We start from the raw sequence: 25,001 nt of genomic DNA on the forward strand, positions 1-25,001 counted from the left end.
ATCATCGCATTCACTTACGCATTCACTCTGTGGTAGCAGTAAAAGACGCTACTCCTAACTAAACGTGGTCAACGATTTTTTGTAATTTCTCGGAAAATACTATTATTATTGAGGACTTCTGGGCATAGCTAAGCCATATGTTGGCTGATAGACCTAGCTGACATCATTTTCTGGAGCAAAACAGAAGCGAATAGAACAGTATCATTTATTTACTGTCTCTGAACATAGATAATATTTCATCATTGGCTATGTAAGTATTACTGCTCAAAATACTATGGTTATATACGTTATTTTTGAAATTGAGTGTCTTTAAATAGGTTAGTGGTGTTATATAATGTGGATATTTCCCACTGTAATATAAGCGTTAATTAGTAGTGTAATAGTTTTTGTGAAGCATGCAACAGTGATGACGAGATTTGGAACATTGCCAAAACGTGGTGGTCGGTTGAAAATTGTTTTCATGTCGTCCCATCCCCATACAAAAAACATACGGGAGTACAGAGTATAGAAATACATACAAGAGTTAATTGTTACACATTTAGGTACTGTACCGCATTGTGTGAAAATATTTTTGCATTATTTTTTAATCTAATAGCAATGTTCCATCTTAAACCTTCATAAGGGGCTCATTCATATGCTTTATAATGGACAAAAAGCATTTATTTATTTTTGGAGAGATTTTGGATATGTTTCTGGACCCATAGATAGTGTAGACCACTATACTGACGAAAGCTTGTAATTCTCACTTGAAAATGATGCAACAGTGAGTTTCTTAAGACAAAACAGTTGATTTGCAGTGAAATACGTGAATATGTTGTAATTTACAGCAAAGCATAATTTAGACATTTTGGATAAATTTGGAGACGTTGGGTGCACTGCTTAGTTTTTGCTTCATAAATCTATAGTAGTTCTACATATCCACCCTTAGATTTTATGAACTTGTGGAACTTCAAGTTTTTGACCCAGCACATGTATAGTTTAACCTGCTGTATATATGCAATCTCTCAGTATTTCATTGCAAACTGAAAAAGTGCAAATTCATTTTTGATTTTTTTGTCTAGACAATTGTATTTGCGGCACTTTATTTCTTCCAAAATTATGAATGTAAACTAATTTGCATTAGTATTGTAAATTGTACAAATGTCTTGCTTCATTTAAGCCATTTTTCAAGTCTCTGTGGTGTTCACGTCTGGAGTTATAAGGCTTTAAATAGGGTACCCCCTAAATGGGCAAGGATTGGCAAGATTTGGCACGTGCGCTAAGAGGTTAAAATAAAGTTGTGATTCTAACTGACCTAAGACAGGGAATGTTTACTAGGATTAAATGTCAGGAATTGTGAAAAACTTTAATGGATTTGGCTACGATGTATGTAAACTTTCGACTTCAACTGTATATGTGTGTATATATATATATATATATATATATATATATATATTTACCATCATTGTTTTATTATACCAGCGTGTTTTCGCGCATTTGCAGAGAAACTCAAATACTATCAATAAAAATGGTTTAGCTATTTCTCAGCATAATGACAGATTCAAAGACTAAACGAACTCACCCGATATTGTCTTCAATTGGATCCATGCCAAAGAAAAGTAATTATTCATCCTCTCAAAAAGCTTTTACTAACAAACTTTTAGTAGCATGCACTCTGGCTTCCCTGCTTCCCCGACCCTCCCCTAAAACCTAGTGCATGGCTGGACCTAACACACGTGATCCGGCCGGCCAATGGTGTAACTTCATCACTCAGTCAGATCGCTCAGTCACTCAGTAACAGACATTCGCGTTTGTAGGGTTGGCCCCGCTGTTGCGGTCCAGCCAAAAATCTGGTACAACCCCAGACACTATCAAGATCAGGCCATCCTACAAAACTCAGCAAGCAGGCTCAGGCTCAGGCCAAAAATAGGGAAGTTACAAAGTTTGACAGTCTCTTCTGGACTTCACACTGGTTGTGACTGCGACTACATGGAAAGGCCAACATTAATTCACATCTAGATTTTGCTAGAAGCCATATGACAGACCCTGAGAGCTTCTGGAAGAAGACTGCATGGACTGATGAGTTTAGTTCTTTGGCCTGAAAGCAAAATGCTATGTTTAGCACAAACTGAACACAGATCATCACCCAGGTAACAACGTCATAGTGTCATACTATTAGGCTGCTTTTCAGCAGGAGGGAATAGGACACTTGTTGGCGTAAAGTGCAAGACTTAAATCTGTTGTCCATTAACACTCTCCATCTAACCTGACAGAATACTTTTTTAAATGAGTCTTTCTGAAAAAAATTGTTGAATGAAAATGTATGTTTTGCATCGTAAATATCACAATGACTCATTTGTGTTGGTTTAGAGAGAAACATATTTCAATCTGTATTACAGGTCAAAATGTGAAGTTCAAGGGAGGTGAACAGTTTCTGAAGGCAATGTCAGGTGACGCTGCAGCAGACCAAAACCTTTTTAATACCTCCGTCACCACAGCACTACATCTCATTGCTGCGAACCAACAAGGTTTGCAGTGGCTAAGCGAAATTGCTGTGACCCTTTTCTGGGAGCTTTAAACAAGCCTTTTTCAAATAAAGGAAATGAAAAAGCCCCTCCAGCAAATTTTACATCCTGTAAGAGCTGCACCAGCTAGAAAAAGGGTGAATTAATTAGCGCAATAATATGAATTTCATTGCATTTCAGACCTCATCTTCATTTAAAAAATGTAATATCCTATTGAAGACTAAGCTGTAAGCATAATACGGGTTCCAATAACTCAAAAAATTTTAACCAAAAAATTCTCAAACTTTCATTTTCAACTCTTTTCCCTACATCCCACTGGGTGCAGATGTCATAAATAGACATCTATATAAATCCACATCAATATGTACGTGTTGGGGATGTAAAAGCCACACGTCTGAAATGGATTATTCTGAAATGTTAAAATAATAACTAGGATGTTTAGAAGTGCTTATGCAGTTATAGAGTGGACAAATGACCCAACTCAGTGGCCTGAGGCATCATTCCCGTCAAGTACGCTATGATCCATGACTATGAAAAGTAGAACAAGTTTAGCAAGCTGACCATAATCTAACAGTTTTGCTTTGAACATTCAATTGCAAAAGTAATTTCAACAATGTCATTCCAATGTGTCATTAGTTGTTGCTAGCCGAAGGTTATTGGCAAAAAATAAAAGTCCAAATCCGCATTGTTAAATCTGTTTGCAGTGCAGTAAGCCACACAGCAGCTTTTTTTTGGCATTTTCAAAACTGCTATGTTTTTAATGTTTTATATATTTTTCCAATACTACATTTTGTCCTAATTTAAGGACCTATAGTTGCCTGCTTCATTGATATCTTATGGAAACTGCCGATCCACCTCAGTGATTAGTCCTGGAGAGTGTATGACTTTTTTGTGAGCGTGCCCTCTCTTGCCTGCTGAATCTATGAAAAGTGCTGTTGTGGTGATAGTAACTAGCAATTATTCCCCATCACACAGATAGCATATATTTTGTTAGCTACATACCAATAAATAAAATAAAAAATAAAGGAAGATATTACTATTCAATTATAGTCAGGGACATTTTAATTTTAATGTTTACTAAAATGAGCAAATTATTAACCCTCGTGGTTATATAAAGTTAGATGAATGTTGTGGCATTTTTAGGAAGCTTTGTCTCTCTATAAACCTTGGGAAGTCTGTCCATACAGGACACAGAGGACCGTCCTCCTCAAGAATTTGAAAGGAAGAAAAATCAATAAAAAATAATTCTAGAAAAATAAAGATGTCAACCAATCACGTTCATATCCATTTCTATGAATCTAGGATATACAAAACCCATATTGAATGTTAAAATCCCAACAGGGGCCTCTAGTGCTAAGGAAAAATGGAACATGAAGGACAGTAGACTGTTGTCCTACCCTAGTCTCAATATATGGAGGACTAAACGTACTAAAAGGAAAATAAATAAATTGGTCAGTAATTAAATAAATACATTAAATAATTATCACCACGTGATTGTCCTTTTCACAATAACATGATTATATTTTATTTCAAAATCACATGTTGTAATTCCGAATGGCTTTTTTCACTTTGTAATGAGACTTTTCAAATGGTAAGACCTCCTGTCAACATGAGCAGGTAGTGATCATTCCCGGTCATTGGTTGCTCACGCATTCAGGCAAAAGCAGTGAATATCAAATCTGCATATTAAAATTATGGCTAGCTATTGCTATTGATGTTCTAGTCGCTCCATGCACATCCATTCACAACTACGGTTGCAAAATTCCGGGAATATTCAAGGATGGAAACTTTCCATGAGAATTCACCGGAATTTATGGGAATTTATGGGAATTAACGGGAATAAAATGGAAATGTAGCCCTATTTGCTCAGGCTGCATTTACCATGTCATATGCAGATAGAAACAAACATTTTACCATATCATAAGCAGACATAATTGCAAACATTCCCTATGACCCCCCTCCAAAAAAACCCCCTAAAAACAGTCAACCGAGTGTTGTTTTAGAATTCCATTTACATAGATAGTAGAAGCGAGAGTTTTTAGAAAAAGTCAAGGAATGACAGACATGTGGAATAAACATTAACAAAATACATTCCATTTTACTCAGCAAGGGGTCAGTTGACTCCGCGGTTCTAGTGACGAGCAGTATACCGTGAGTAGTGCCAAGTGACGTCAGCAGCACACTACGCGACCAAAGACGGAAAGTTTTGAAGAGAAGCTAACTGCTTGTCCAAAATTACCAATATTTATACAACGTCTCCATGCCGTTTCACAGCGATAAAAATATCCTACTTATCAGACGGCGTTAATTTCGTCAACAAAAAATATTCGTTACGACCCCTTTTTCCATGACGAAAACAAGACATAACGAAATAACAATTCAGAGTAGGCCTTAGGGTTTAAAGTGAACAACTAATTTATAAAATAAATGTTTTACAATAAAGAATGAATGGAAATGGATTAATTAAAACTCCTCAATTAGCATGGTCAATCAATCTGCATCACATGGTAACAGCTAGCTAGCAGAAGGTGTTAACAAGGTATAAACTGTGTACTTTGTATTAGGCTACTATCTGCCCGTTAACTGAAATATCATAAAAAATATAAGATATTCACTCCAGTAATATAATCAATACTTACCTGAAAGCATGTAGTCCTTTGGCTCAAACAATGCGGTAGTGTTGGCAGTAATGTGGGCTGCACACGTGATGGGAGAATGCACTGTGCATGCAGAAGGTTGTAATTTTACTGAATTCCTATTTAAAGGTGCAGTGTGTAGAATTTAGTTGCATCTAGCGGTAAGGTTTCAGATTGCAACCAAATGAATACCCCCCTCACCTCCCCTCACCCCTCCCTTTCCAACAACGTAGGAGAAGCTATGGTGGCCTGTAAGTTCCAAAAATGATGTCATCGTCTATGACAGCATCGAGTAGCCAAGTGTCAAGTGATGAGGTTCCTTGATAGACTTATAAATTGCATTTAGTTACTTAGTCTGTAAAACTATAGACCATAGCTTACAAGATAGCGATTATGATTGTTAATTGTTCCGCATGGTGGTAGCGTTTTATTGCTAATGTTAGCTAACGTTAGCTGCTTTGCATGGTAAATCATAGAAAGACATGATGCGTCACAAAAGCTATTATACTACTAACTAACGCTTACATTACAGTGTGAAAAATCCTCATTATAAAACACCACTAACCTATTTAAAGACACTCAATTTCAAAAATAACTTATTGTGGTAGGGTGGGCGTGGTTTTGCGTTGGCTGCAGAGAGAGAGTGGGCGGGGCGGCTCTCGGAACTCTGCGCCACGGCTGTTGGGGTTTATTAATCAGCACTGAGGGTTAATTGTGTGATTGATTGACAATGTGCTGATTACCTCGACAGTGAGCCTGGACGTTTAAAACCTGCTCGACCGAGAGAGAAGCGGGAGAACGGGAGAAGGAAGGAGAGCTGACGGGCTGTCAGCCGTGAATTAAGAAGTAAAAACTCGGTTATTGTGTATTGTAACCAGAAAGCCGCGTGGCGGCCGAAAATAAAAGCAAGACGCAGTCGCGTCCTGAAAGAATTAACGTGTCTGTCTCCTCTCTCAAACGAGCGGTAGCACTCGACCTGCTACACTTATATAACCTAAATATTTTTAACAGGAATACTTACATAGCAATGATGAAATCTTATCTGTTTTCAATAGATAGAGACAAAGACAGAGTAAATCAATGATATATTTCTATCCGCTTCTGTCTTACACCAGAAAACGATGTCAGCTAGGTCTATCAGCAAAAATATGGCTTAGCTTATGCCCAGAAGTCCTCAATAATAATAGTATTTTCCAAGATATTACGAAAAATCGTTAACAATATTTCGTTAGGTGCAGCGTCTTTTACTGCTACCACAGAGTGAATGCGTAAGCGAATGCGATGATAACAAGACTTTTGATTATGCTGACCAATGAAACGCTATTCCAAAAGAAAAATTAGACATGTTATACATTGTTAGAAAACTTATACTCTCACCTACTGAATAAATGGATTGTCAATTAGGCCAGACTGTACTAAAAAGGATGACAACACCGTAAACAACACGTGTGGTATTACGCACAGCTATTTTGGAAGGTACCCAGGCAAATGTACCCCCTCTAGAGCCGTTTGTCCATTCTGGGCTACTGTAGAAACATGGCGGCCTCCGTGGAAGAGGACCCTCTCCCTATGTAGATATAAAGGGCTCATTCTAATGAAAACACAATGATTCTTATTTTCATGGGATTATACACTAATTAAAACATACTTATGAATATTATATTCCATTTCTGTCAGGTCTGATGCCACTACATTCTACACACTGCACCTTTAAAGGGATGCTGGCAAATTATCAGTACATGTGGAAGAGTGCGCTGCTGAATGCAGTGCATGTTTACAATTCAATTAAATGGGAATCCTTTTAACCAAAACATGCCATAAGACCTAGTATTGGTTTTTTATATGTATTCCTCCCCAAATAAGTTCACTATTAAAAGGTAAAATTTTTATATTGAAATTGTGCAAAATTCACAAAATTCCCGAGCTTAACTTCCCTTCCAAAATTTCCGGAAATTTACCAGAAATATTCCGACCCTTTGCAACCCTATTCCCAACATAGGGTGCAAATAAAGAAATAATCCATCCATCCATTATCAATACCCGCTTATCCTGAGCAGGGTTGCGGAGGGTGCTGGAGCCTATCCCAGCATGCAATGGGCGAGGGGCAAGAATACACCCTGGACAGGCCGCCAATCTATCGCAGGACTAAATAAATAATGCATACACAAAAATTATTGAATTAGTGCAAATCCTTTATTAGAATAAAAGCAAGTTGCACAAGCACAAAACGCATAGGTTAAGTTTCATCATGATAATACTACGTCATTCTAACCAATTTTAACATTCCTGTGATTAAGAACATTGCTTGCTAGCTAAGTATCTAGTGGGGCTAATGCGGCTGGCCGTCCCACTCATTGTAACTGTCTAGCTGTGTTGGTAAAGTGTCCTCATGCCTGTCTCCCAGAACACAGACAGAGGCTAGTTTTAACTATCGACTAGAAAACGAAAGTGCCTTTATTTAGATCCAGTTCTCAAATGTTTCCTTAATTGTTTTTTTATTATTATTATCATTAGCACTTTAACTAGATAACACTAGCTAGGAACATCTCTGATTAAGAACCTAATGTTCTTATAAGTGCTCCCTTATTACTGTCTCTTCGAATGCTGACAGAAACTAAAAAGCTACTTAGCACATGCCAGTGCCATTATTTTGATCCAGCATTAAAACGTTTCCTTAACTATCGTGCTCTTACCCACAGTAAGGCACTTTCCCTAACTTGGACATGCTCCCTTGTGGTTGCTCTGTTGGTTTTTGTTTTTCACCTTAAAATCAGCATCCAATTCGACCCCTAGTACCTAGGTGAAGTGAGTTAACCATGTAATCAATTGAAACTAATTGATTCATTAAGTGCAGAATAACAGCAAAGTGTAACAATCAGAGGTACTTCAGAGAATTATTAAAAAGTTGAAAATGTTAGATCTCTAAGGCAGCAAAACAACGCATAACGGATGTGAATCCTCTCACACCCTGTTTCACACTAAGCTGAAACATCACAAGCTTAAAGGCTTGCAATCGTGTGCCACACTGAGCCTTCAATCAGAGATACTGTGCTTTAATGACTTCAGCACTTCAGTGCTTTCTTTTGCCTTCATATAGCCCTGCCTCCTGCCTTCTGCATGCTCAGCCACTGGGAAAGGCATTCAATAAAGACATTGTTGCTTAAGGGTGCAGCTGAGAAAATAGAAGCCCCTCATTTATGCAGACCCAGGTAGAAAAAATGGAAGATTAGTTTGATGAAAAAAGAAAAAAAAAAAAAGTAATCACTCAGGGTTTAAAAACCTTTCACATCAAACTGTTTTTATCTGTGTTTTAATGGGTCCCTCAAAGGGAAAGTGCAGTCACAGTCACTTAAGAGGGCTACCAAGCCACATAAAGTCAGGTGAATGGATAAAGTGTACGAGGATCAGGTTTTGCGAAGGTATGTCATATTTGTTTTCTCATACTCTCTTAGCTTTCAAGCTGGTCCAAACATCTTGAAGAAGACCTTGTGACAGGTGAAGCAGGCTGTAGCACTTATAACTTTCTGTCCGGCTGGTTGGTGTGAGTGTGGGGGAATTAAAAAAGAGCCAGCATGTTTTTGGCTTGTTTATGTTCGCCCTGTGAAATAATTCCACAGGAAAGGCTCCACAAACGCATGCTCACCTTAGACAGTCAAACTGCAACGCACTACAGCAGCATTCCTAATTACTGAAAACATTGACTAAAACAGTTCCATTGATCTTGCTTCAGAAACAATTAAGTGCCTTGTCTTTTTTCCCCTTGGTGAAGATGATATAGTCCTGTGCTGTGGAATGCACAGTTTATCCACTTCAGAGGCTTAAAATTATACTTAACAAGCTCAATCTTAATGTTGTATGAATTTCCCTGCCTTTGAATTAAACAAACAAGATCATGTACCTATACAAAACTATGCAAAAAAAAAAAAATTAAAAAGAAAGAAAAAAAAGTTTTTACAGAGGTTTCCTGGCTATTGTACATTGATTGTTCATCTCACAGCAGATGTACATTCATATTGCAAGCAACACAAGAAGTCCTATTTTTGTGGCTGTTCTCTGGTACAGCAGCACAACCTGTAACTCAGTATGCAGCAGCGCTGAGGTGCTTTTTTATTGCTGAGAAAACCGTCAGGACTATATCCTAGTAATCCATTGCCTCGCCACATGTGTGTTCAACTCTGCCCCTCAACTACAGGCATTTAGCAACTGATGCAGCTAGAGACCTCCCCGCTGGGAATTTATTGGGATACGGTTAAGAGAATGTCCGTTCATCGTTGTGGAGCAGCTGCGATTCTAATATGCACACATTTATACGTTCAGCCTATGGTATAAAATTTGGGGCACACGTTTCAAGAGACATGTCAGAACTAATTATTACATTTAAAAAAAATAAAAAATAATGGAGTTATTTGGAAAAATATCAGGGTCTGAAATACTGAACAATGAATAATAATTGAGAACTGAACTACAGACTCTCTGCAGAACTAATTGGAACTAAGGGTTCTGTTACTGCTGTATGCAGTGTTTGGCAAACTGCTGCTAAACTAATCTAGGAAATTAACTCTATCCCTCTTCTGGTCTATGCGCCAAATCTCAACAATGTTGGCCTTCTGATGCTTTCTGTGTCCCCAAATTGATTTATGATGGGATTACAAATTACAAACAAATTCTCTGTTTGTGTCCTGCTATTGAGTTTCATGAGCTTGACTGAGTCCTAAGGTGTCCAGGGAAATATTCAGATCTTTACTGCACTTCTGCTTCCATGATAGGAGCTTAATATCTACAACACACAGGATCCAATGTTCACACTGGGATTTTTACTGCTCACAAATCATAGTTTTGTTGATATTTCAAAGCCATCTCTCTCATAGCTTTTTCACTAAACAGCACTGCCTCTATGACATCAATCTACTGTATACAGGCAATAAGGGAATCATAATCGCTCCTTTAGAGGAAAGAGCATTTAATTCTGATCTTTGTTTCCATCCACAAATCCCAGTCCTTCAATGCAAAGTTGCCTGCAAGGAGATGTGATTGGATGAACAGAAGATCCCCTTGTTTTCATGCTGTTGACATCTAAGTACTCATAAATTAGCATAATATACCCATAGCATGGTTTCTTATGTAACTTTACAGGGTTTCCCCCAGAAAAGTTGTTAGGCCCGGTGGCAAGTATATTTTGATGGGGGCCCGGCAAGGGCCAGCGACAGACTGATGGCAGCATTAAGGTAGGGCCCTATAGTTTCTGTGATAACAGAATCACGGACGGAATCGCGGAATTGAGAATTTAAAAAAGTTATAGCACAGATTCCATAGGGCCCTACTTTAAGTCAGTGCTAAAAGCTGACAGGAGATTTGAAATTGTAACTACGTAATGAAAAGTCATTTATTCAACACACATTTTAAAAAATCAACAACTATTTACAGCATAGCATAGTCTTACAAAGAATCTGACAACAATGTACAGACTTGGAATGCTGTGTTTTCAACAACAACAAAAGAAATTAAATTAAAATAAACAATATCAAAGTTTTTGCACTCTACAAAAAACTTTGTATTCAAGTCCTGATTGGCTACTGAATCTTACAACAAAGCCTTGGGCACATTTAAATAGGGATGGGAATCGAGAACCGGTTCCAAGTTGTCCTATTCATTGGAATCGTATGCCTCCGAGCTTATCGATGTTTTTACGACAGCTGCGCATTGCAAAACAATGACGTAACGCCTTGGGGGAGGCACGCATGCAGGCAGCCTCTCTCAGGTGTTTGTTTTCGCAACTCTCTTCTGGCTGGACTACCGGCATCTGCCACCAGACCCCTGCAACTCATTCAGAATGCTGCGGCTCGTCTGGTCTTCAACCTCCCCAGACACTCCCACGTCACTCCCCTGCTCACTACCCTCTACTGGCTGCCTGTTATAGCTCGCATCAAATTTAAAACATTGGTCCTAGCATACGAGGCAGTCAAGGGATCAGCCCCAGCATACCTCCACAAGATATTCAAACCCTACATGCCAGCCAGATCCCTCCGTTCTGCTACCTAAGGACGCCTAGCACCTCCCCCTCTTCGCACCTGCACTTCCAGAACACATCTCCTGTCTGTTCTGGCCCCACGATGGTGGAATGACTTCCCTGTGGAGGTCAGAACAGCTGAGACACTGACCCATTTCAAACGACGACTGAAGACTCACCTCTTCAGGCTGCACCTCTCCCCATCCCTCCCTACCCCCCTGTAAATGACTTCCAAGTTGAACTATGCGGTTGTTCCCTGCACTTGGACCGGTACTTCTCTCTAGGGGTTTCGTCATACTTGTTCCTGGTTATGGTTATGCACTTTGTTGTACGTCGCTCTGGATAAGAGCGTCTGCCAAATGCCTGTAATGAAATGTAATGTAATGTTTTGGATGGCAGCTGTCACAACAAATTTGATCCGGGCTGCCAGCCTTGATACATTCTGTTGTGATAAAGATTCTAAGACAACTCAGCAATTTCTCTGGATTAACGGGTTATTTTCTAGCGATCGTATTACTAAATGGCTACACATGTCATGTAACGTGAAAGTAGTTGGCTATCTCCCTGGATATGAAGTAAATGTTTTTATCAATAAATGATAATAATAAATGCGATTTTATCCATGGAAATAGCTATACAAAAAGGCAAAATAAATGTTGTGGTTGCGATTGCCGTCGTAGATGTCAGAAGGAAATGTCACTGACAAAAAAAAAGTTTGCTCTCTTTGCAGTGGTTTGGGCTGGAGACGAGCTGTAAGAGCGGGATATGCACAACACTGCCTACTCATTTACTACTGAATCTTACAACAATGTACAGCCTTGGAATGCTGGGCACATTTCAACAACAACAAAATATCTATGTATCTGTGTTACTGACTGTTTGGCTAGCTAGCTAAGTTAGCTAAACGACCACGTTGTCATGCACATCAATGTCACCAAGCTAACGTTATTAATAAACAAGTGAAGTCGTTATTTCGATGGCGATTAATAAATCACGTAATGTTACAATGTATCAAACATTACATTCATGATACTAGTTTAAAGTTACCTACACACTGCTTAAGTTAATATAAAAAGAATGTACTTACCGACAAGATAAAGTGATAACACAGTTTGTAACAAGGTTAGTTAGCCTACTAAAGAAATGGTGCCTTGCTTGGTACCGTTAGCTTGTGATAGTTGGAAGCATCAAGTGTTGAACATCACTCTATGCATAATGAGGGTAAAAAACACTGATCTCAGACCTGCTGTTTTCCTATAGTACGTTCACGTTTTAACCAACAGATGTCGCTGGTGAGCTTTCCAACCGAGCTGCCCCACTGTAACTGTATTTAAAAAAAAAAAAGGCATCTTAAAAATACATTTAAAAAAAAATCCCAGATGCTTAGGCCTGGTCGGGGGGTCAATTTAGGCCCAGCGGCCCGCCGGGCTTGCAATACACTGGCAGAAACCCTGCTTTATAACTATAATATGATTTAAGATAAAACTCTCTTGTTTTGGTCTCAGAGCTATTTTCAGATGTCCTGAAACATTACTGACATGCATCTCTATTGTGTTGAATTTTGCATTTGTATCAGTGTTGCCATTTTCTCCCCAATTTAGTCGTTATACCAATTCCCCGTGTGTATCAAGGTCCTGGTTGATGCGCTATCCTCTCTCGGTTTGGGGAGGGTGTAGACTGCCACATGCCTCCTCCGATACCTGTGGAGTCGCCAGCCGCTTCTTTTCTGACAGCGAGGAGTTTCACTGGGAGAGCATAACGCATGCAGAGGTTCACGCTATCCCCCCAGATCCCCTCCCTGCTGAACAAGCGCCTCGACCAACCAGTAAGAGTCGTTAATGCAACGATCAGGACTCATACCCCCACCGGCTTCCCACACTGTAACAGCTGTGCAGTGACCGGTAATGTATATTTTTGTGGGCCAGAATATTCAATCATAAATCAAATTTAATTCCTCACTGGAAACAGAGTAGCAATGAACCATGTATTTTGTGGTACTTTTGTGGTGGTACGTTTACTTAAAATAAGGGATTAAACTAAAGGCTTGTAAACAGCATTTGTTTTGGTTTGTATTGGCCTAGCTTAGCATGGAAGTCGACCAAAAATGTTCCAGTTCCAAAAGGCACTAGCTAGCTAGCTGGCCAACATACTCAAATGCTAACTAGCTGATTGACGATAACAGTAAAACCAACAAGGGAGGTCACTGTAACGTGAATCTAAAACAGATTTATTGGTTATCTCATACATACATCGAGCAAGCTAGTTACTGAGAATCATTTTTTTGCCAGCAACCATACCATCATGTACCCTGCTTCTGCTGAATGGCTGAAGCTAAGCAAGTGTGGGCTTGGTTAGTACTTGGCTGAGAGATTCCTGGAAAACTGAGTTTCTGCTGGATGTGGTGTTTGTGGGCCAATAGGGGTTGATCTTCCCTTTTTTCAAAATAAACCAAAAAAATGTCCCAGTGCTGTGATGGGGACACTGTGCTGTAGGAGATGCTCTCTTTTGGATGAGCCATTTTACCTTGGTCCTGACTCACTGTGGTCATAAAAGATCCCATTACAATCATGGCGAAGAACAGGCAATTCACCAATGTCATGGCAAAATTCCCAAGCTGGCTCCCTCAACGTGCCATCTAATCATCCCCTGATTTATTTGGCTAAAAAATGTTCTCTCCCTTTCCTCCTCAGCTAATGTGTGTCTGGCTGCTGTGCATCACCCATGTGAGTGCTATACATTGGTGGTTGAGGTGAGTTCCCCCCCTCCTTCCCCATCATCACTGTAAAGTGCTGTGAGTTGCCTGTTAGTGAGAAAAGCACAATATAAGTGCAAGGAATGATTATTATTATTATGATTATTATTAAGATTATTATTATTATTACTTTATTATAATAATAATAATTATTATTATTATTATTATTATTAATTACCAAATAACAGACCATTTGAATCACAGCATCCAGCCAGTTATCCATTGCAAAATATAACATAAGGTCGCAAATCTATTGGCAATCCCACAAATTTGTTGTGCAGCAGCTAGCTAGTATTACTGAACTTCGTAAGCTAACACTGTAGCTAACCGGTATGAATTCAGTAAAGTTCTCCATCAGACAGGGCTTTCAGTGCTGGTGGTAATGGAAAGACATGCAAGCGGTCAGCACTTAAACCTGAAGCTATAAACAGACTGGTGTTCTTTGCATGTAACCTTTGAATAGTGAGAGTAAACTACATGCAAACTGGTTTATTAACCTTGAGAAAATTTACAGAGCTTTAAATTCATTGCACTTATACAATTTATATTTCTGCTGCAAATATATATACAGTGGGCTCCAGAATTATTGGCACCCTTGATAAATATGCACAAAAAATGCTTAAAAAAAATGCTAAATTAAAAAATAATAGTTATTGACATAAGCTTTATTTTCCAACATGTGTAAACGATGTATGATAACGCATATCACACCCTGCTGGCAACTTTCACATCTGCCCTCACGTCAGCTAAAGCCTCCAATCTAAGATCAGTGCATGTGTCTCTAACCCACGCAAACTATTCTCCACCTACTCTTCCCTCCTCATTCCTCCTCCACCCCCATGTCCCTCTTTCCTTTCCACAGATGACTTTCTGGCTGCCTTTGAAGGAAAGCTGGCTACAATCCGGAACTCCTTTGCCCTTCCAGTGAGCCCCCCAACCCCCCGGGACAAACCCACAGCCGCACTGACCTCCTTTGAGATTCTGGAGGACTCTGATGTACTACAACTCATCACCTCTCATCGTGCAACCACCTGTCCACTTGACCCCATCCCATCTACAGTTCTCCAATCCATTTCCAGCGAGATCCTCCCCTATCTGTCCTTCATTGTTAATTCCTCTCTTGCCTCTGGTCATGTCCCCTCTGATTTTAAGATGACTCGTGTTACCCCACTCCTCAAGAAACCCACCTCAGACCCCTCTGATGTAATGAACTATCGACCCGTATCGCTTCTACCCTTTCTGTCCAAAACCCTTGAACGAGCAGTTCTTAAACAACTAACCTCTTTCCTCCATCAGAACAACCTGCTAGACCCTCATCAGTCTGGCTTCCGATCCGGGCACTGAACAGAGACTACGCTCCTGGCTGTGACGGAGGCACTTGCCACTGCAAGAGCCTCACGCCTCTCCTCTGTCCTGATCCTTCTTGACCTGTCTGCAGCTTTTGACACGGTCAACCATAAAATACTCCTCTCCACCTTGGCTGAGATGGGCATTGCTGGGACTGCCCTGTCTTGGTTCGCTTCCTATCTTGCAGATAGGTCCTACCAGGTCACCTGGAAGGGCTCTGCCTCTGCTTCTCATCCCCTTGTTACGGGAGTACCACAGGGATCTCTACTGAGTCCTCTGCTGTTCTCCATATACACCAAATCTCTTGGTTCAGTTATTAATTCACATGCGCGTCATCTGCATAACAATGATAGGAGAAGCCAACTCTTCTTTTCTTTCCCCCCCTCGACCACACAGGTCGATGATAAGATATCTTCCTGCCTGGCTGACATCTCCACCTGGATGGCCAGCCACCACCTGGAGCTCAACCTCAACAAAACTGAGCTGCTCTTCTTCCCATACCAGACCTCCTTACTTCGTGAGCTCTCAATCATGGTTGATGGCACCACAGTGACTGCCTCTCACTCTGCCAAGAGCTTGGGGGTGGTCCTGGATGACTAACTGGACCTCAAGGAGCACATCAAGGCAACAACTTCTGTACAACATCAGAAGGATTTGACCATACCTGACGATGCACTCTACCTAGCTGCTCGTCCAGGCTACGGTGACCTCTTGCCTCGATTACTGCAACTCTCTCCTTGCAAGCCTGCCAGCTTGTGCCATTCAGCCACTACAGATGATTCAGAATGCCGCTGCCTGACTCATCTACAACTTCTCCCACGTCACTCCTCTGCTGCGATCGGCTTATGGTGGAGAAATTAACACCCATTACTCTGGCAACAGCTCTATTGGACATTCCTGCAGTCAGCATGCCAATTGCATGATCACTTAACTCTTGCGGCATCTGTGACATGGTGTTGAACAACAAAAAACTCAACATTTTAGGGTGGTCTTTTATTGGCCCCATCATAAGTAACACATGTGCAGGAGATGGATTATCTTGACAAAGGAAAAAATGCTAGCTAACAGTGATATAAACAAATTTGTGGGTAAAATTTGATAGAAATAAGATCTTTGTGCACATAGAAAAATCTTTGAGGTATTATTTAAACGCATTTAAAATGGCTGCAAAAATAAGTGTTGCGTTTATATTTTGGTTCAGTGTATTTCTTCTTTAGTATATTTCTTGCAACTTTAGTGCCTATTTTGCTTTAACTACAGACTGAAGGTATTAGAATACCTGGGGTTAAAAAATAAGATTTCATTCAATTTAATTAACGATCCACCTCCTGCATTGCAAAATGACTGAAACATAATTGGCATCGCAGTCTCGGAAGACCATAGATTTCTTGTGCCCGGGAGTTTTAGTGCAGCGTCTGCTATGGCTGTGGAGTCCAATCCGTGAGAGGCAGACTTGGCCGCAGATGTTACATGTGTAGACCGGCCCCTATGATGTTGATGGTGTGGTGGTGTCCTGTTGTTGTTGCTTCCTCTTTGTTCTTTTTGCTTCATGGTGTTGAGCCCACTGCGGAGTGTCTGCTGCCACTGAAGACGGTCCAGAGTGGCATCTTCCCAGGTGACAGGGTTGATGTTGAAGGACTTGAGGTCTTGCTTGCAAACATCCTCATAGCGTAGCTGTGGGCCAGTTGGCCTCTTGCCAGATGATAGTTCTGCATAAAGAATGTCCTGCAGGATTTGTCCGTCGTCCATCCCATCCGTCCATCCATTTCCCATACTCTGGCTTTGAGCTTCCCAAAATTAGAGGCTGCTTTTCCAATGCGGCTGCTGAGTTCAGCATCGAGTGACAGGTTGTTGGTGATGGTGGACCCAAGGTAAGTGGAAATTCTGACAGGGTCCAGTGTGTAGTTGTTGATGGTGATGGAGGGGGGGTTGTCAGTGCCCTGTCCCATCGACTTGGTTTTGTTCAGGCTGATGGTCAGGCTGAAGTCCTGGCATGCTTGGGTGAACCGGTCTATGAGGGTTCGCAGGTGCTTCTGTGAGTGTGCTGCCACTGCTGCATCATCAGCGAACAGCACGTCCCAGATGATGAGTGATCTGACCTTTGACAGGAAAACTGCTACCTCCCGTGTTATGCCTCCACTGCACAGTGGAGCTGGAGCTGAAGAGGCCTGGGCAAGGTGTATGGAGGGCTTTTGTTGCCCAGGCAACAGGGCTCCCCTCTCGGCCTCCCTGGTGTGATCCAAAGGAAAGGTGAACCGATACATTTGGCGTCAGTTTGGCTGCATGAAAATGATTGAATAGACTTTCAATAATTCATTTAATTGTAATTAAAGCCAAAGGAGGTTATTTCGAGGAAAGTTGTGTCTATGGAAAGTCATGTTTTAATGTAAAACTAATCTTTTGTGTTATTGTAGGTAAAAATAAAAATGTTTGTACTTTGATTTGATATTCAATAAATGTGCATATATTAATTGAACCCTTCTCTACCTATTTTTTTTTTTTACTACAGGTGGTCAAATATGTTTGGCCTGTACTGTATATACATTTTCCTTTAAACAATACAAAAATATATAATACACTACCTGTTTTAAAGTTAAACCCCCCTTTGTGTGGGTTCCCTCTGATCCCATATCCTACCCATCGACCCCACTACATATACCCCACCCTAAACGTACTCAAATATAAACACAAAAGCCGCATTTCCACCCAAAGTACCCGGAACTTTTAGTCCCAGGAACTACTTTTCAAGGAACTAAAGGTTCCTTCAGCCCATTGTTGTCTGCGTTTCCACCATGGTCTAAAGACCCACGAAGATTAGGCGTCATCGTCGGTCCATCTGTCCTATGATTTCTTCTGTAACCCCATACTACCACCGAAGTACATTATTTTCCAATAACCGGGACAGCCGGAGGGGTTTATTCCACTTATACAATGGATTACCAACAATGACTATCTATGGTTACTTTAGTATTTATTGATTTTTATCGACTTAATCACCTGAAATTGAAATATTCTTCCGCGGCCTTTTGGGCATATTATTTTACCGTTGTCAACCAAAACTCTCATTGGTAGTTCGACTTGGACCGTTGTTATGCAACAAACAGGATATAACAGGTCAATATACAGATTGTAACTGTTTTATATATCCTCTCAAACACATTCATTATGTTTTTATACGAACATTCACTTTCATGTCTTGACATCCGAGACGACAGAATGCACTCACATTCTACAAATAACTGGTAACAACAGCAGAAAACATGCACACATCGTAAACAATTTTCTGTTGAATTGATTAATTTGACTCTTATCGTCATTTCCAATATAGGTTAATCGCAAAATGGCAAGAATAAATAGAATGACAACTTGGACTTGCGTGAAAATTTAAATGAATATTGCAGTGGTACAGCCACCGTTTGCTTTCCTTCAAAGTTACTGCTAGCGGAGCAGCGAAGTGTGCCCTCCAGATGCGAACCATGCACCATAAATTAGTCCGTAGTCTGGTCTTTTTGTGGAATTGAAGAATCGCAGAGTAAAACTGTGGCAGTCTGAAAAAGCAAAAGGGACGATTACTAGAATTAACCTGTTATTTTACCCAGACAAAAAGTGCGGAAGGTGATTTCTAGTTTGCTTTTACTGTATCCCCAATGTCAATTACGCAGAACTACCGCATACATCACATAACTGTGTCAAACATTTTGAGTCAATTATAACGGACTAACAAAGAAAATCCAGAAGAAAATATTCAGCAACCAAATTAAACCGTTTGAATGTTTTGGTACATAATGCTGTCCCAGCAGGAATGCTTAACATTTTATAAAACAAATACTAAAGCAAGAAAAGAACAGAAAAGCACACGTTATAATCCTCAATCTTAATTTCTCATCTGTTCCAAGACGTTGGCAGGCTATAACCAAAAGTAGGCTACTGCGCCGCATAACATACAAGTTTGAATTCAAGTTATTCTTATGAAAATAAATCGGTTTGCGGCCGCAGATTTTAAAAAATGGCGGTTGAAATAAAATACTGCGAGTAGTTGACCAATCAGAAATATTCAGCTCTTGCGCCCCCACCCCAAAAGTTCCGGTACTTTTGGAAAGTACTACCCCCCGAGCAGGGACTTTTTTGGGGGTAAAATAAAGTCCCCGAAACTTAATTTAGACCCTGGTTCCTCAAAAGCTTCCTAGTTCCTGGGGAAAGTTCCCGCGGTGGAAACGCGGCTAAAGACAAAAACAGACAGCAGACTTATGACAGGACATACAACATAACAGAACTGATACAACATGTTCAACAACTTCTAATGATCAAATAACCTAATTAAAACATTTTATGATAAACATAATAAAGGATATTGAATGGATTTTTATTCCCTTTAGGGGCAAAACCCGCGAATTTAGCCCAATAACAAATTATTTTTAGTGCTGTCAATCGATTAAAATTTTAAATCAAATTAATTACATAATATGCTGATTAATTAATCAAATGAATCGCATATATCAATATTTGCTTGGAAAAGCCCACAAATGAAGATAATTCAACTCAAAAACATTACATTATTGTGGCACATGAGTAAAGCATTGAATAGAAATATAAAAAGGGGGCATTAGAAATCAATGAATTGTTTTATTTCCAATCATTTTTTTTATTATTTCACATAAGCTTATCACTTAAGCACCAATGTGGCCATAACAGTCTTTTGTTATGCATGGCAAATTGTGGTCACTCACTCACTCACGGACGACCTGAGAGGGACGTTTGGTGGGACGCATGTGCAGGTGGTGCTTTGTTTATTAGGATGCATGCACAGGTGCATCTCCCAAAATCACACTTCGAACGGCACAAGATTTTTAAGCACACTATCACCTAACGTTACTTTAGCTAACCCTAACATGTTAGCGTTTTGCCTAGTTTAGTTAACTTACTTAGTGCGTACCACCGATACAGATGTATGGACACACGGAGGAAAACAAATACCGTTATAGAGGTAAGGACATGCCATAGCTAGCTAGCTATATAGTTAGCCAAGTTTTACTCATGACACTTTGTACAGGTGCACTGTGGGTCTGCATGGTTTCGTCCTTGTTTAACTATTTAACATACTATTTACATGCGCAACTAACGCACCACTGGTTGGAATTGTGCGACGCACACTGAGGGTGCATTCGTAAATTCATTCCGGTGGTGTCAGTGGCACCCTGAGTGCTCTCTTGTCATTTAGAAATTAGCGCTGCTCTCAGAGGCTCAGAGCCACACCAATCGCTCCAGCTGAAGGGCTGGTTTGTCTGAGTGTCTTTACCCCATAATGGCTGACAGTGTGGCAAGATGTGACAGTTGGGTTATTTGTCAATATAGGTAGTGTTATTCAACATGCAGCAACTTACAGTAACATCGGTACATAAATTAATTAACATAAACATTAAATAATATTATATGCGTTAATTTGCATTATTATTTAACACGTTATTTTATAATTAATTAATGAATCAAAATGAATGTGTTAATTTCACAGCCCTAATTATTTTATATCCTATTCTTGATTTCTATTGGGCCGCTCCTCCTTAACATTGACCAAAGCTTTCCACACTTTCCCCCATACATGTTCAAATTGCCCAATTTTATTATTTTCAAAGTAAATACTTTTTTATATGTTTAAATAATATGCCATATAATATTTCCATAATTGAAATCCTGCACATTTGGCGGCTTTCCCATTTAAAAATAATATATATATTTTTTATCATCCTTTTTCAAAAGAAAGTGCAGGTCTTTCTGGCTCATCCTGGTTTCCCACAGTAATGTCTGGCTTGAGTTTCAGGATATATGATAAATCCATACTTGTCTCCATCCATTAAACTGCTCTATTTCTTGGTTATCCATACCTTGTGTATAAAACAAGGCACTCACTTGATATAACAGCTAATGTAATCTAGCATAATACACCTGAAAATGCAAATCAACACTAATCCAGTATTTTTATTATAGTAAATATACAGCTATTTATTAAAGTACAGAACTAAGACAGCTTGTCCCATTGTCAGTATTACCATGTAATGAACCCTGTGCAACAGGCTGAGCATGACATTTAATCACTTGCACGTTATTTGGTATTATGCACCCTTGCACTTGTACATGTTCCTGTGACATGTTTTTCCCTGTACATCCTTACCATAAGGCTTTGTTTATTTAGTTCAATCCTCTGTTTTTCTTGCCACAAGACGTCAACAGATGGCTGGAACAAATGAAACATTATTGTATCATAATTAAACAATATCTTATCGTACTGTCTTAAACAGGTACTATAATTTAGAAGGCCAAGGAAGAGCCCAGCTTGCCAGTGTCAATGAACCTTCCAATATGTGCACCCAGGCATAGAAAAAATATATTAATTAAAGCAGCAACCGGTGTTGGGATGGGTCCAAGCATTGGCACTATCGCGCCCCCTATGGAGCAATTTTTAACCCTCCTATTATGTTCAAATTAACTAACAACTTTTATGTTTGGGGTCAATTTGACCCCAGCAATATAAACCTGCAGAAAATAATTGTGTTAAAGTGTTAACAAAGTTTCTCTCTCAGCTACTTTAGGCCTTTCTACTGACCATCTTAATAGCCCAGTAAATAAAACATGACTCCTCCCATCCTCCCCTTATACATTAAGTATTGACTTTATATGACTATTGTGAAATATGCAAATGACTGTAAAATCTCATTCATTGACCTAAAATGGAAAACAATTTAGAGTGAAATATACAGCGTGGTGGTGGTTAGTCTAGGTATAGTCTGAAGAGATGAGTCTTCAGGCCACGGCGGAAGATGGGTAGTGAGGGGGAGGTTCGGAGAGGGACGGGGAGTTCGTTCCACCACTGGGGAGCTAGGGTGGAGAAGCTCTGTGATCCCTTTGGTCGGGTGGGAGGGGTTACAAGGCGCCCTGCTGCCGCAGAGCGGAGTGGTCGAGCAGGGACATAGGATCGAATCATGTCCTGCAAGTAGATGGGGGCTGTCCTGTTGGCTGCAGTGTAGGCAAGGGTCAGGGCTTTGAACCGGATCCTGGCAGCAACCGGTAGCCAGTGGAGTGATCGCAGCAGAGGAGTGACGTGGGAGAATTTGGGAAGGTTGTAGATGAGTCGGGCAGCGGCATTCTGAATCATCTGTAGTGGCTGTATGGCACAAGCTGGCAGGCTTGCAAGGAGAGAGTTGCAGTAATCAAGGCGAGAGGTCACCGTAGCCTGGACGAGCAGCTGGGTGGAGTGCGTCGTCAGGTATGGTCGAATCCTTCTGATGTTGTACAGAAGGAATCTGCAGGACCGTGATGTTGCCTTGATGTGCTCCTTGAGGTCCAGTTGGTCATCCAGGACCACCCCCAAGCTCTTGGCAGAGTGAGAGGCAGTCACTGTGGTGCCATCAACCGTGATTGAGAGCTCACGTAGTAAGGAGGTCTGGTATGGGAAGAAGAACAGCTCAGTTTTGTTGAGGTTGAGCTTCAGATGGTGGCTGGCCATCCAGGTAGAGATGTCAGCCAGGCAGGACGATATCTTATCATCAACCTGTGTGGCCGAGGTGGGGGGGGGGGGGGGGGTTATATACGTTATTTTTGAAATAGAGTGTCTTTAAATAGGTTAGTGGTATTATATAATGTGGATATTTCACACTGTAATGTAAGCGTTAGATAGTAGTGTAATAGTTTTTGTGAAGCATGTGGCAGTGATGACGTGAGAGTTGGAGCATTGCCAAAACATGGTGGACGGTTGAAAATTCTTTTCATGTCGTCTTCCCATCCCCATACAAGAAAACATAAGAGAATACAGAGTATAGAAATACATACAAGAGTTAATTACACATTTAGGAACTGTACCACATTGTGAGACAATATTTTTGCATTATTTTTTAACCTGATAGCAATGTTCCATCTTAAAACTTCATAAGGGGCTCATTTATATGCTTTATAACGGACAAAAAGCATTTTATTTAATTTTGGAGAGATTTTGGATATGTTTCTGGACCGCTAGATATTTTAGACCACTGTACTGACTGAAAGAAAATATGTTATGATTCACAGCAATGCATAATTTAGACATTTTGGATAAATTTGGAGACGCTGGGTACACTGCTTAGTTTTTGCTTCATAAATCTATAGTAGTTCTACATATCCACCCTTAGATTTTATGAACTTGTGGTCAAGAAGTTTTTGATCCAGCACATGTATAGTTTAACCTGCTGTATATATGCAATCTCTCAGTATTTCATTGCAAACTAAAAAACGTACACACTTCGAAAATGTTCATGGCAAAGGTCTGGAATACGTAGATTTTGTCATTTGAACGAGCACAGGTTAGATGCCATTTTTGAGTTTATAATTTATTTTGAATTTATTTGATCTTCATAGAATGGCGTGAAAAGGAAACTGTGTTTACCTACAATTAAATTATTCAGATCGTGGGCAGACTTCAGGTTTTAGGTTTATTTTAGGTTTAGAGGTTTATTCACTGTTTTTTTGGTTTTTATGGTAGGGGGTACGAGTTTGCGCCGAGTGGGAAATGGCGTCTCCCTTAGGGGACCCGTCGATCTCCCTTAGCAAGTGCGTACCGGCACCGAATATTACCGCTGAGGATGTTCTCCACACTGTTGGATTGCAGATTGGGTATGAGAATATTAACTCTGCATCGCGAATGAACAAGGTGGTAGTGGTGTTTGTGAAAACGGAGAATGTGATGAGTAGTTTAATTGAGATGGGGATTTTCGTCAAAGAAATCTATGTTCCCGTCCTATTGCTGACTGCACCTGCAAGTAGGGTTACGATTTCTAATGTACCGTCGTTCGTCACAAACAAGGCCATAGCGAAAGAGCTTGTTTGTTTTGGGAAGTTTGCGGGACGATTCTAATGGGTACTGCTTGGGTGCAAGATCGCTTGGGTGCAAGACTCGACATAACATGTTCATAACATGAAACATGTTATGTCGAGTCGAGCGAGTGAGGCGGTGGCGGGGCAGGGAGGTTATGTTGGGGCTTCAGTCTCGGGGGAGGGAGGCTGAAGGGAATGGGGACAGAGAGACACAGATACCGACGGAGGACGAAATTGATTTTGACGATGCGATGTTGGATATATCTGATATCTCGAAGGGTGCATTGTACTCCGTAGACGACATTCGTAATTTTCTTGATGAGACGAAGGGTAAGGCAGTAAATCTGTCGGATTATTTTCCGGACCTAGACAAATTCATACTGTCGGCATTAGCTAGGCAGAAGCTGCTGGTTACAACTTACTGTCAGAGCAGCAGCGATATCGATTGAAAAAGCACATCACTATGGCAAGACGTGTTGGAAAGTCAGCACAGGTAGTAACGAGGAAGGAGGTAGGGAAACCGAAAGGGAAGAGAACAAGAAAATAAAAGCTAAATGTGAATGGCCTAAGGGATGGAGGGAAACGGGCGCTAGTAGCTGAGTTGCTACAGTTAAAAAATAGAGATTTGACTTTTCTACAGGAGTTGTATAGCGATCGCAGCAATGAGGTTGATTGGGGTTTGTGGTGGGAGGGGCTGTGTGTCCTCAGCCATGGGAGTAATGTTAGTGCAGGGGTGGCAGTGCTGTTCTCTCCAGCACTGGGGGTGAATATTTTATCTAAATGGGAGGCCGAAGAGGGGCATCTTTTGGTAGTGAGAGCTGAAATTCATAGTTTTGTGTTTGTTTTTATGAATGTGTATGCTCCAAATAGGGGGGCGCAGAGAATTGAGCTGTTCAAGAAAATATCAGTTTCTGCAG

This window comes from Anguilla rostrata, chromosome 9 (assembly GCF_018555375.3).
Source record: "Anguilla rostrata isolate EN2019 chromosome 9, ASM1855537v3, whole genome shotgun sequence".
In the NCBI taxonomy this organism is placed as follows: Eukaryota; Metazoa; Chordata; class Actinopteri; order Anguilliformes; family Anguillidae; genus Anguilla; species Anguilla rostrata.